This window comes from Paramormyrops kingsleyae, chromosome 7, assembly GCF_048594095.1.
Source record: "Paramormyrops kingsleyae isolate MSU_618 chromosome 7, PKINGS_0.4, whole genome shotgun sequence".
NCBI classification, from domain to species: domain Eukaryota; kingdom Metazoa; phylum Chordata; class Actinopteri; order Osteoglossiformes; family Mormyridae; genus Paramormyrops; species Paramormyrops kingsleyae.
The window spans coordinates 16,165,255-16,173,989 of record NC_132803.1 but is presented as its reverse complement, the minus strand read 5'-3'; positions in this window follow the sequence as shown (position 1 = coordinate 16,173,989).

Sequence of the window (8,735 nt, the reverse complement as noted above, 5' to 3'; positions counted from 1 at the left end):
CCTTGCTCTCCTGTGAGATTGCGGCATATTATGCGGTCCACCATTTATGAGTTCCACAAATAACCGCGATAATCCAAAACCGCGCCAACCAGTGCTAGACAACAACTGAATTAGGATGCAGGCCAGTCGGTGTTTAAACAGACAGCATGCTGACTCATACCGCGTTCAACCCACGATTACGCACTTTGAAGTTGTGCATTTTGGTCAGTTTTATATATGTGTATATTTGAATGATCCAGGTAGGGAAATATATATATATATATACAGAGAGAGAGAGAGAGACACACACACACACACACACACACAAGGATAATTCAAAACCACACTATGGAAAACCACGTAAGATGTGACCTGACTTCACAGGTCAGAGTGCAGGGTCAGCCATTTATGAAGCAACCTTGGAGTGTTTTTCTTGGGATTAGAACCGGCGACCTTCTAATCAAAGTCATAACCTGTAGAGCAGGGATATTCACCTATAATTTAAAGAGGTCCAGTTAGAAAAAAAATATTGAAGCAAAGGTACGGAAGATCGCGATGTGTATTTTTTTAGTGTGATATATATTTAAGTAGTCTATTAGTTGTATCAGCATTGCAGGTAATCAATACCTGACTGTCAAATCAAATTAATTCAGTACAATTCAAAAACTTTTTGACAATATTTATTGTCACGTGACACAGAACTTAACATATATGTATGACTGCCGATATGTATATGTATTTGATATGTATACATTTTAGTGTTCATGGATTTAAGTATTGGTTTCGATAATCGGCCAGAATGGTAATAAAATTAAAGCCTCGTTTTAATATAAATACATACAAACTTATCACTTTAATCGCAGAGTATAATATGGGCGATCTTATTATTTCAAAAAGATATGAAACGTGATATGGGCGGCATGGTGGTTCAGGGTTGTTCCCTGCCTTATACCCGTTGCTTCCGGGATAGGCTCCGGACCCCCCGCGACCCAATAGGATAAATGGGTTGGACAATGGATGGATGGATAAAACGTGATATGTTAGGTTTATCTTGTATTCGTTTTATATTTGTCGGAATAACAACGCAAACGCAGTGACGAGCCATCTCAGGTGAAAACAGTGCATTTTACTTTTCGTTTTAAATAAAACGCGGGGTTGCCAACTTCTGCCAGCTGGCTGGAGTGAGATTTTCAGTTCGAGATGTCTGCACACAAATGTTACAGTTACCTTGTACATATATAGTCTGCTTTTGTATTTAACCGTGTAAATACACTTTTGACGTAGCTAACTTTAGGTTTATAATGGAATAATATAGATTTTCCGAAAGATTTCCTGTGTGAGTCTGAAAGCATGTCATGCCAGATTCTTGAGATTTGGCAACCCTGAAAACGTACTTTTTTTGTTTCACCTGAGTTGATTTATATAACAAATAACATTATATACACTCACCTAAAGGATTATTAGGAACACCTGTTCAATTTCTCATTAATGCAATTACCTAATGAACCAATCACATGGCAGTTGCTTCAATGCATTTAGGGGTGTGGTCCTGGTCAAGACAATCTCCTGAACTCCAAACTGAATGTCAGAATGGGAAAGAAAGGTGATTTAAGCCATTTTGAGTGTGGCATGGTTGTTGGTGCCAGACGGGCCGGTCTGAGTATTTCACAATCTGCTCAGTTACTGGGATTTTCACGCACAACCATTTCTAGGGTTTACAAAGAATGGTGTGCAAAGGGAAAAACATCCAGTATGCGGCAGTCCTGTGGGCGAAAATGCCTTGTTGATGCTAGAGGTCAGAGGAGAATGGCCGAGGTACAGCAAAGCAAAGCATTTGTGAAGCCACAACACGCACAACCTTGAGGTGGATGGGCTACAACAGCAGAAGACCCCACCGGGTACCACTCATCTCCACTACAAATAGGAAAAAGAGGCTACAATTTGCACGAGCTCACCAAAATTGGACAGTTGAAGACTGGAAAAATGTTGCCTGTTCTGATGAGTCTCGATTTCTGTTGAGACATTCAAATGGTAGAGTCAGAATTTGGCGTAAACAGATTGAGAACATGGATCCATCATGCCTTGTTACCACTGTGCAGGCTGGTGGTGGTGGTGTAATGGTGTGGGGGATGTTTTCTTGGCACACTTTAGGCCCCTTAGTGCCAATTGGGCATCGTTTAAATGCCACGGCCTACCTGAGCATTGTTTCTGACCATGTCCATCCCATTATGACCACCATGTACCCATCCTCTGATGGCTACTTCCAGCAGGATAATGCACCATGTCACAAAGCTCGAATCATTTCAAGTTGGTTTCTTGAACATGACAATGAGTTCACTGTACTAAAATGGCCCCCACAGTCACCAGATCTCAACCCAATAGAGCATCTTTGGGATGTGGTGGAACGGGAGCTTCGCGCCCTGGATGTGCATCCCACAAATCTCCATCAACTGCAAGATTCTATCCTATCAATATGGGCCAACATTTCTAAAGAATGCTTTCAGCACCTTGTTGAATCAATGGCACGTATAATTAAGGCAGTTCTGAAGGCGAAAGGGGGTCAAACACCGTATTAGTATGGTGTTCCTAATAATCCTTTAGGTGAGTGTACTTTATACTGAAATCAGTACGGAGGTCTGTAGAGGACATGCATAAACTTCTTTTTTTCTTTTCGTTTTCTCGAGATGACGACTTATTTTTCTCGTGATCTCGACTATCGACATAACCAAAGTAGTTTTCTGGAGATCACGACTTATTTTTCTCGTGATCTCGACTCTCGACATAACCAAAGTCGTTTTCTCGAGATCACGACATTTTTTTTTTCTTGTGATCTCGACATAACCCATGTCACTTTCCCATCATCTCGAGGTTTGGTATTATCCTCATGGACGAATGCATCAGATTTTACTTTGATCGTGGACTGTCCCAATCAGAATCAGAATCATATAAATATATATAAGAACAATTATTCATCTTCAAATCACTCCAAAATTTCTCAGTCATTATTAATTTTGCCTCTTTTTTGGAACAAATCATTTACCATAAAAATGTGACAAGTTAATATCTATTGAGGCTCAGGCACAAGGACAATGATGTCCTCCTGATAGTTACAAATAATATATATCAGTCAACAGGATGCATTTTTACTAATGCTACTTCTTGGGGGCACAACTGTCTGTATCTACATCCTGTATGAGGCCAGGGTCATAATTATTGTTGTATTGGATCATAACCTTCAAATTAATTAACAATCAGAGAGCACAAATTAGTATCTTAGATGCACGAATGAGTACCTTGAGAACAAATTAGTTACTTGGCAGCACAAATTACTACAAGATTATATATTTTTTTACCATGACACCAACGGGGCTCCATACTTTCTTCAATACAAACACACAATATAGACAATTCATAAACACCACTTCACCTCAAAACAGGTTTTAGGACCATGGGAAAACCAGCACAAAAACAGTGAAAATTCAGATCTACACACAGGGCCAAACCTGGAAATCAAATCCTCAAACAAAGAAGCGCAGCACACTGCTACCCTTACTTTTCTAGGTAATTATCTACATGAATCCATCCATCTTTTAACCATCTATCCAATATTGGGCTGCAGGAAACATCTACAAATTTTTGAAGGGCCTCTATTATGATCATTTTCACTGTCCATAATTTTATTTTTGGGATCTACTAGAATAGATTTACATGCTTCAATGTTCCAAAGACACATTCCCTCTATTCACTTTGTCTATAACTATTGTCTGAAACTCTGTTAGAACTTTAAGCCCCACTTCCAATTAGCCCAGTGTGCTCTGATTGGTCAGCTTGCATTACACATTCCACCCCTGTCTTGCAGTCTGCAGACCCTTTTGGTTCCCCTTTTAAGGGAACCAAGACCAAGTACATGAACACAGGTTTTTAGATCATGGTACAGTACCTGCCACATTGTCATATCATGGTGTGATCCACAACCTAAAGTTATGCTGCTGGAGGCGGTATATACAGAAGGCTACAATCTCATCCAGAAGAGGACATTAAGTGTCCGAGTCAGTACATTGGCAACTGTAAAGGAAGATGTGTCACATCCCACAGGCCTAGATGCATGCCAATGCCTCTCTCTCTCCAAGGGTACTTTTGTCCAGTAGGACTGCATGCATGAGAGGAAAAAGCCACAGATCTTTCAAGTGTGACTTGAAGTACAAAATATGACCACATTACACCTGTTTTCATTCTTCCTTAATGGTTTTCTGTATAGGATGTATACTTGTAATATAAGGTATTGAAAAGTCTGGTCTCCACTTATATTAATGGCCCGGAAAAGGCACCCAGAATTTATTCTCAGATCACAAAACACAGATATGTAATATAAATTAATAATAATTCGTTTTAATATGGATAGTAAAAGGCAAGTTAATATAGAGTGACAATACAAAAGCCTGTTTTAAAGGCATCTTTAATGATGTGGAGGGCAAAAAGTCATTAATAAAACTTATCACTATATATTTGTAGTCAATGCGTAGTGAAGACAGCTGAACACATCAGTAGACTGCCAGACACTGAGCACATTTACAATGAGCGCTACCCTGGATGCTTATTCACCTCAGACGTCGCCTATCCTGGATGATTTATTCAGCCTTTTGCCATCAGGTAAGCGAAACAGGACCATACATGCCCACTCAGCCAGACTCAGAAACAGGTTCTATCCCAGAGCTCTTGCCAGGCTGAACTCTGAGCCTGCCATCGCCAGGCCCACCCACTGCTCATGGCTCACCCCCCCCACCCCCTGTAACACTGAATCCTGCTGTGACTCACTGACCCTTCTGTACAATTATTACTGCACCTTGAGTTCCTTAAAACTACCATGCAAACCTTCGTATCTGTCTCGCAAGTTGAAGCACGTTACAACCCCATTTCCAAAAAGTTGGGACGCTGTGTAAAATGTGAATAAAAGCAGAACGCAATGATTTGCAAATCATATAAATGCATATTTAATTGAAAATAGAACAAAGACTACATATTAAATGTTGTTGTGACTGAGAATTTTTGTTTTATGACAAATATATGCTCAGTTTGAATTTGATGCCAGCAACACATTTCAATTGCTGGAGTTTTGAGAGTGAAATATTGTCCCATTCTTGCCTAATATATGATTTCAACTGTTCAATACTTCAGGGTCTCCTTTGTCGTATTTGTTGTTTCATGATGTGCCAAATATTTTCATTGGGGAACTGGTCTGGATTGCAGGCAGGCCAGTCTAGCATCTGGACTCTTCTACTACGTATGCTGTGTAACATGTGCAGAATGTGGTTTGGCATTGTCTTGCTGAAATGTATAAGGCCTTCTGAAAAAGACGTTGTCTTGATGGCAGCATATGTTGCTCCAAGACCTGTATATTTTGTTCAGCATTTATGGTGCCTTCCCAGATGTGCAAGCTACCCAAGCCATGGACACTAATGCAGCCCCTATACCATCATGGATGCTGTCTTTTGAACTGTCTGGCGATTACAAGCTGGGCGGTCGCTCTCCTTTTTAGCTCAGAGGACACGGTTTAGAGGAAGAACACATTTTTCCATGATTTCCAAAAATAATCTGAAATTTTGATTCATCAGGCTACAGGTTTTACATTTTGCCTCACTCCCTCTTCGCTCAGGTCCAGAGAAGTCAGTGATGTTTTGGGATCATGCTTAGATACAGTATGGTTTCTTCTTTGCGTGGTAGAATCCTGTATTTGTGGATTCGGCAACGAACTGTGTTGACAGACAGTGGATTTCAGAAGTGTTCCTGAGCCCATGCAGTGAATCGTGTCTGTTTTTAATGCAGTGTCACCTGAGGAACCCGAAGATCACAGCTATCCAGTATTAGTTTTTGGCCTTGTCCCTTGTGTACAGAGATTTCTTCAGATTTTCTGAATCTTTTGATGATATTCTGTTCTGTACATGATGAAATTCCCAAATTCTTTGCAATATTAGGTTGAGGAACATTATTCTTACATTGTTGCACTATTTGCCCACACAGTCTTTCACATAGTAGTGAACCTCTCCCCATCTTCACTGCACAGAGCGGTGAACCTCTCCCCATCTTCACTGCACAGAGACTCTGCCGCTCTGGGAGGCTCTTTTTATACCCAATCATCTTATGGACCTGTTGCCAATTAACCTAATTAGTTGTGAGATATTCAACCAGGAGTTTTGTTTTAGCATTACACACCTTTTCCAGCGTTTTGTTGCCCCTGTCCCAACTTTTTTTGAGACATGTTGCTGGCATCAAATGCAAATTGATCCTGTATTTGTCATAAAATAACTACACTTCTTAAGTTTAACATTTGATATGTTTTTGTTCTATGTTCAATTAAATATAGGTTTATGTGACTTGTAAATCATTGCATTCTATTTTTATTTACATTTTACACAGTGTATTTCATACGGTTGTATTTCATAACAGTGCAAAATGTAGTTAATTTGGTGAAACTATCTCTCAGAGAATTCACACACACACATATATATATATATATATATATATATATATATTTTTTTTTACTAAGTCCCAGTTTGCATAGTAGTTGTTTAATACTAAGTTGGTTATGTATATACAGTGCTTACAGGAAATCTTGGGATGCTCACTTAATTCTGTAAAAATGTCACAAATTTATTGGTATCATAACAAAGAAAAGCATTAATAAGCAATACGTAACATGTCTGCATATATCTTCCACACATTTTTTTTTATTGTCATAGTTTTTTTTGACTAACTCATTCAGTTTTGTTCTTGCCATTTTGTTATTAATTGCAATTGCAGTCATTGGCTCCCAGAGAGATACTAAACAGAAATGTTTGGTGTTTTATGTTAGTGCAAAGCTGTTACTAATTTAAAAGCACCCAGTGAGACTGCTTGTCAATTAACTTTTTAACTCAGAACAGCTCTGTTCAAACTGTAAGTTGGGTTTCAATTTATTGCTACTTGAAATTAATGTTTTATTTAAAACTACTGGTTGTTTCTAGCATTATACATATTTTTTTGTAAATGAATAATGGTTTTTGTTCTAAAACCAATAAATGCGCAACACTTTTACTGAATTAAGCAAGCATCCCAAGGCTTTCTGTGAGCACTTTTCGTATGTATGTTATTACAAAGGTTATTAAATGTCATTTTATATGTGTAATGTGTAAATCCTTGATCATTTTGTGGTGATAAAAATGCAGAAAGACAAGGCATCTTCGTCACGTACGCGCGGCGGCCCAGCTGCAAGCAATCCGACCGCTGTCAAAAGGCCATCACTGCTTCACACTAATCGCAAAATATTGTTGCCATGCCAGATGAGCCTTGCTGAGTGTCTGACCTTTGTCTACTGTTTCCTTTCCCTATCCCTGCCACCCTGCCTCCTTGCCTGCCACCCCTGCCTAGGGTGACCAGATAATCCATGTCAGGGAGGACACTTTGAGCTACTTCGGGTTTTACAAACTACTTTCAAACTGAAAGGCTCCTGTGCTCGGCTAAATAGTTCAGCTCTTCTTGTGCTTTGACTGGTTTGTTTCCTTGACTGAAAGACTCATCCAAAGACTCACATTAGCATTAGTGACACATCATGATTATAGGAGACTGACCAATCAGCACACAGCAAGAACTCAAGTGCTCATGTGAAATCCAGGTCCGTTTAATTTACAATTCCTGTCATAGCTGAGAATGTCCTCCCTGACATGGATTATCTGGTCACCCTACCCCTGCCCATCTCATCCTCCTGTGTCTCCCGCTTCCCTGCGTGGCGTGTTGGTGTAGGACTGACCTTCTCCGCTTGTGACCCTCCAGCTCCATCCCTGACTACGCTTCTGCCTCGTCCTTGGGTTCTGTACGCCTGTGTTCAATAAAGACCGTCTCCGGCACTTTGGGTCCAGTGTTCTGTTTCCTCACTGTGCCTGATAATCTTGGTATACCATAACATGCACTACCAATTAAAAGTTTTTGCACACCACAGTTTTTCACCACTTTTCCATTTATTTCATAAACTTCATATTCTTATTAAGCATTGGAATGTTGAGTGAACTTCTATAAATACAAGTCAAATAAAGTTTCATTTATAAATATAAATATGTCAAAACAATTTTCCTTTATTAATAGAAGCCAAATAAAACAAGTTTCCTTTCATAACATGGAAAGAGTATGTAACAGTGCATGTCTGACATGTTATTAACTGGTTGTGTGGTGATGGCAGGGTCAAATTCTAGGCTGTCCTTTAACTTTAAATGTACTAGTTAACTGTTTTATCCCATGAAACAGAGCAGTGTTTAATGCCCCTTGTAGAAATGAATCAAATTTTCTCTGCTGTTATGACTGCTGGAGGAGGTTACTTTGATGAATCAAAGATATGACATTTTCTTGCTAATAAAGCTAATCAAATGGTGAATATACTGTAAACTTATTAGCAAAGAAAATCGAGTGTATTTTTAGTAAATGTTCAGTGAGTAGCATGCAAATGTAGAAAATGTCTGTGTGCCAAAACTTTTTTTTTTCCTGGCAGTGTAGCAATCTGTGTGAAGATTGCAGTAACAGCCCTGCTGTCATCTTGTGCTTTATAAAGTACCATTGAATCATGAAAACGTATTCCCACTTGCTTTGTTATCAGCAGGGTAGAATGGTCAGCCTTTGCATGAATGAATACTTTAAAGCTACCTGTCTTCTATTTGGCAATGGCTAGGCTGGACAATGAAGGAGGTTTATAAAGGCACAAAGATGTCCTTCACTAGCTGCTTCTCTAGTTA